Source organism: Bos indicus, chromosome 16 (assembly GCF_029378745.1).
Source record: "Bos indicus isolate NIAB-ARS_2022 breed Sahiwal x Tharparkar chromosome 16, NIAB-ARS_B.indTharparkar_mat_pri_1.0, whole genome shotgun sequence".
NCBI lineage: Eukaryota > Metazoa > Chordata > Mammalia > Artiodactyla > Bovidae > Bos > Bos indicus.
This window is the reverse complement of record NC_091775.1, coordinates 43469527-43476031: the sequence shown is the minus strand read 5'-3', so window position 1 is coordinate 43476031 and position 6505 is coordinate 43469527.

Below are 6505 nucleotides of genomic sequence, written 5' to 3'. Positions count from 1 at the left end.
GTAGGTCTTTGTTGGTTATTTATCTTATATATAGTACTGTTCATATGTTCACCCTAAGCTCCTGATTTATCCCTATTTCCAACACTTTGCTAATATTTCCCCTTTGATCAGACTTTATTTTTAGGGGCTCCAAAATCACTGCAGATGGTGACTGCAGCCATGAAATTAAAAGACGCTTATTCCTTGGAAGAAAAGTTATGACCAACCTAGGTAGCATATTGAAAAGCAGAGACATTACTTTATCAACAAAGGTCCATCTAGTCTATAGTTATTCCAGTGGTCATGTATGGATGTGAGAGTTGGATTGTGAAGCAAGCTGAGCACCGAAGAATTGATGCTTTTGAACTGTGGTGTTGGAGAAAACTCTTGAGAGTCCCTTGGACTGCAAGGAGATCCAACCAGTCCATTCTGAAGGAGATCAGCCCTGGGATTTCTTTGGAAGGAATGATGCTAAAGCTGAAACTCCAGTCCTTTGGCCACCTCATGTGAAGAGTTGACTCATTGGAAAAGACTGATGCTGGGAGGGATTGGGGGCAGGAGGAGATGGGGATGACAGAGGATGAGATGGCTGGATGGCATCACTGACTCGATGGACGTGAGTCTGAGTGAGCTCCGGGAGTTGGTGATGGACAGGGAGGCCTGGCGTGCTGCGATTCATGGGGTCGCAAAGAATTGGACACGACTGACCTACTGAACTGAACTGAATCATAAGTCTGTTTTCAGGATCTATAGGAATCCAGTTACTTCTGTTCATCATTTTTGGATTTTTTAAATGGAGCTGGAAGAAAATTACCCCAGTTATATAAAAATTTTAAATTTGAGGGTTCAGGGATAACAAGACCTTATTTTTCAATTGGGTCTCTCCCTTTACCCAGCATTTCATTATGATAATTTTCAAATGAACAGAAGTCAGAAGTGTACAGTGAACACCTATGTACCTACCAGCGAGATTCTACTTAGACTGTTGAGCTATTGCTCCATCTGTTTCGGATTATTATTTTTTTTAACTCATCTCTCTGTTGATCAACTTTTCCTTAATCCCACATTGCTCTGGATTTATCATGAGCCACGTGAGAAAACATGGGATTGGACGTCGGCCCCCATTGTGGTGCCCAGGGGCTGCTCATCACCAGGGTCTATCCATGCACGGATGGGAGGCACTCACAACACCCAACAGAAGCAAACAAGAGCAGAACACACAGCTGGTTAAACCTTTACAGGGACTCTGGAGGGTACCAAGGGGCTTGGAGGCCCTGGCCCTCTTCAGAAGGTCTCACCGAGGAAGGCCAAGGCCAGTGCATCCTCATCTCACTCAAAAGAACCTGTGAGAACCTCCCCTGAGCTCTTGTTTAAATCTTTTTTTAAAATTGAAGTATAGTTTCTTATTTGTTTGTTTGTTTTTGCTGCATGGCATGTACGATTTTAACTCCCTGACCAGGGACCGAACCCTGTCCCTGCAGTGAGAGCTCGGAGTCCTAACCACTGAACCACCAGCGAAGTCCCTTTTGAAGTCTAATTGATTGACAGTGCTTCAGGTATACTGCAAAGTGATTCAGTTTCATATATATCTATAGATATAGATATATGCTTTCAGATTCTTTTCCATGATAGGTTATCACCAGATATTGAATATAGTTCCTTGTGCTATACAGTAGGTTCTTGTTATTTATCTATTTTATATATAGTATACAGTAGGTCTGTTGTGTGTCTATTAATCCTAAATTCCCAATTTATCCCTCCCCCCTTTCCCCTTTGGTAACCATAAGTTTGTTTTCTTTTTCTTTTCTTTTCCACAGGTTTGTTTCTATGTCTTTGTTTAAATTTGAAAAAGAGAAGAGGAAACAGGAATTGAAAAGCAAGTTTCTTCTCTATTTGACAACCCAAAGTCCATTTCTCCTACATACACATTCCGCTTCACACATAGCTCCACACTCCCACACACACCCCTATACAAACCCTTACACGTACACCCTTCACACACACACACACATATATATACACATGAGGGCTCCTGTGTTGGATATTCTTAGAGAAAGTGGTTTCATTGGGATCTTTTCATTTGCGCTCAAATTTCATTTCTCCATTTGGGAAAAATCACATTTTGAAAATTGCTTTTACTCAATAGACTGTATGCCTCGGGAATTGACTGAATCACAGTCCCAGCGTGGTTTCACCACAATTTTATTTATTAACACCCTCCCTCCCTTGCAAATAAGAAATTGTGAAATCCTTTTTAAACGAAGGGCTCTTCTACCTGCTCAGCTGGTTTTTCAAAAACAGAAACCACTGACCCACTCACTGGTTTCCTTTGATACTTAGAGGTCAAAGGTTAATAAAATATATTAACACCAATTGCCAAGCTTCCAAAGTATTCTAAATTCGCCCATCTTGTGAGATCTGGCACCATCATTACCACTTTATAGATGAGGAAACTGACATTTAACCAACCAATTACAAGGCTTGTTAAAAAGGTACTGATTAGTCAGTTGCAAAACACACACAGCACCCTGGGAACCAGGAAATGAATGGTCAATGAGCTGTGATAAGAAAACCCAACTTTCTTATTTGCTCTATTAGAAGCAGTGATCTAATTTATTCTTGAGAGGAGTTCCCTCTCCTGGCGTGCGTGCTCATTCACTTCAGTAATGCCTGACTCTTTACAACACTATGGACTGTAGCCCATCAGGCTCTGCTGTCCATGGGATTCTCCAGGCAAGAATACTGGAGTGGGTTGCCATGCAGTCCTCCAGGGGATATTCCTGACCCAGGGATCAAACCTGAGCCTCTTATGTCTCCTGCATTGGCATGCAGGTTCTTTACCACTAGTGCCATGTGGGAACAGAATGAAAATCTTTTATCATCCTTCCCTCCAAGAGGGCAACCAGTTTTTCTGCTGCTAAGAACCATCATTTATCAAGTGATTCCAGAATCAGGCTTGGTTCTAAAACATGGAACATCCAATGTGGGAATTCTTACCCAGGGTCCACCCCAAGGGCACATGTATAGAACTGGGGGTTTCTTCAGCTTGGATGGGAAAGAAAATCACATCTTTATTCCCGTTAACTTCTAACTGGAATTTAGCATTTCTATTACAATGAAGACAACAAGCCTCATCATTATTATGACTCTGTCCACAGTGGAAAACCCAGATATTTTCGTACAACATGACAGTTGATACAGAGATATCAAGATCTTTTACAAATATCACTATTTTTTAAAAATAATAGTGAATTAATCTGCTGCCATTTAAATTCCAGGTGGTACAGTGGTAAAGAATCTGCCTGCCAATGCAGGAGATACAAGAGACAAGAGTTTGATCCCTGGGTTGGGAAGATCCCCTGGAGTAGGAAATGGCAACTCACTTCAATATTCTTGCCTGGAAAATTCCATGGACAAAAGAAACTGGTGAGCTACAGTCCATGGGATTGCAAACAGTCAGACACAATTGAGTAACTGAACACACGTGCACACACACACACACACACACACATTTAAATCCTAATAAAGCTGTGCTTATTCTATCACACATCATACCTTATTAGTTTGTGTGTTTTCTCAGTCACTTGACAGTCATGTCCAACTTTTTGCAACCCTATGAATTGTAGCCTACCAGGCTCTTCTGCCCATGGGATTCTCCAGGCAAGAATACTTGAGTGGGTTGCCATGCCCTCTTCCAGGGGATTTTCCCAACCCAGGGATTGAACCTGGGTCTCCTGCATTGGAGGCAGATTCTTTACTGCTGAGCCACTGGGAAAGCCCCTATACGTTAGCTTAGTATCTTGATAACCCAGATAGGAGTTTTGATATCGGGTTTTGTAAACCACCTCTTTTATAATTTTTATTTGTAGTAAAACCCAGGTAGTAATATAAAATTGACCATCTTAACCATTTTTCGGTATACAATTCAATAGCATTAATTGTTGTTCAGTTGCTCAGTTGTGTGTGACTCTTTGCAACTCCATGGACTGCAGCACACCAGACTTCTCTCTCACTATCCCGGAGTTTGCTCAAACTCATGTCCATTGATTTCATTCACAATATTATGCCAACATCACCACTATCCATCTCCAGAACCCTGTCTTACAAAACTCAAACTCTACATCCATTAAAGAATAACTCCCATTCTCCTCTCCCTCAGCTGCTAGCAATCACCATTCTACTTTCTTTCTAATTTGACTAGCCAGACCTCAAATAGGTGGGATTATACAGTATTTGTCCTTTTGTGATTGGCTTATGTCACTTAGCTTAACATCCTCAAGGTTCATCCGTGTTGTAGCATGTGTCACAATTCCCTTCTTTTTTAAGGCTGAATATTCCATTGCATGTATGTACCACATTTTATTACTCATTCATCCATCTATGGAAACTTGGATTGGATATAATTATTTCTTTGTTGTATCATGTATTTTATTATGTGCATTTTAATCTTTTTTAAAGACCTTATTGAATTTATTACAATATGGCTTCTGTTTTATGTTTTTTGGTTTTGGTGCCGCAAGGCATGTGGGATCTTAGCTCCCAGCCCAGGGATTGAATTTGTACCCCCTGCTTTGGAAGGTAAAGTTCTAACCATCGCACTGCCAGGGAAGTTCTTTATTATATGCATTTTAAGAAGTTATCTTGAGAGGAAGTCCATTGACTTCATCAACCATCCAAGGGATTCATGTGTAATACATAAAGGGGGAAGAAGCCCAGTGAGACAGACATGAGGAAGTGGGCTCAGAGAAGTTGACATTTGCCCAAGGTCACCCAGGAGGGAGTCAAGTCCAGCTCGGTCAGACTTGACCGAGGTCAGGTATGACTTCCCTTGCACAGAGAATGGCTCTGGTTTCAAAGGACACTTGGTGTTTTTCCAGAGAGGCCTTCCAGGAACACTGTGAAAGGAATGAAGATGCCTTCATCCTAGCACTGAAATTCAAGGTGTAAGTCACCATTTGTGGGAGGAAAGTCCAGCCCTCTCTTCACTCCCATTTCTCAGGCAGCACTCCTGTGATTAGGTCTTCACTTGCCTCTGTCCAACTCCTGAGTGAAGACCCCAGGACAGCTGAGACACAAGCGGGCCTCTGATGTCTCATAAGGTACCTAAACCCCCAGATCTGGGACAGTGGGGAGTGTGCACCCCACTAAACCCTTAAGTCTGTGAGCAGACAACTAGAATACCCTCATTCTCACCCAACAGCTGGAAGAGGGCAGTGATTCGCAAGCCTCTCCCCAAGTCGTACTGACAAACAGTCACACAACTTTAACACCCAATATAAACTTTCAGGTCCTGTAATTGCTCTAGTTTAGCAAAACTTACCCCTGAGAAAACTAAATACTGAGATTATTCACACTGGTGTCATGGGAGACCCTCTCGAAAATGCTAAACTCTCTGACATCACCATATAATGATTCTTTTTCTTGTGAGCACTGATGGGGATAATAATAACAGGGTGGAAAGGGGAGGAGGGATAAATTGGGAGATTAGGGTTCACATATACACACTAATACACTATTGTATATAAATAGATAAGTAATAAGGACCTACTGTATAGCAGAGGGATCTCTACTCTATACTCTGTAATGATCTATATGGAAAAAGATTCTAAAAAAGAGTGGATACAAGTATACATACAACTGATCCACAGCTATACAGCAGAAACTAATACAATATTGTAGATCAACTATACTCTGATAAAAACTAATTTAAAAAAGAAATAATAGTCACTATTATTGATTGGCACTTTCTGTGTGCCAAGCATGTTAATTCTCCAACAATCATAGGTAGCAGGGGCAACTACTGTCCCTCATTTTACAGAAGAGGAAAGAGAAGCCCAGAGTGGTCAGTAATTTTTAAGAGTCACACAGCTGGTAAGTGACTTGAACTTTGACCCCAGGTGGTCTGCATGAAGCACATCATGCCAAGATCTGGGAATTCTCTTTCTACGACACAAGCCTGCACTTGCAACAAGGGAGGAAGGCATATAAATGTCTGTCAATTTCCTGGTTACACTCTTTTTTCACCTTGTGTAGGAGATAAAGTACAGTAAGTCCCTTACATGAAAACCTTCAAGTTGCAAACTTTAAAAGCTGCAAATGTGCCTGTCTACCAGGCTCTGTATGCCAGCTGTTGTACGGGTGTTGTTCAATTACTCAGTCATATCCGAGTCTTTACAACCCTATGGACTGCAGCCTGCCAGGCTTCCCTGTCCTTCACTATCTCCCAGACCTTGCTCAAACTCACGTGCATTGAGTTGGTGATGTCATCCAACCATTTCATCCTCTGTCGTCCCCTTCTTCTCCTGTCTTCAGTCTTCCCCAGCATCAGGGTCTTTCCTAATGAGTTGGCTCTTCGCATCGGGTGGCCAAAGTATTGGAGCTTCAGCTTCAGCATCAGTCCTTCCAATGATTATTCAGGCTTTATTTCCTTTAGGATTGACTGGTTTGATCTCCTTGCAGTCCAGGAGACTATCAAGAGTCTTCTCCAACACCACAGTTCAAAACCATCAATTCTTTGGTCCTCAAC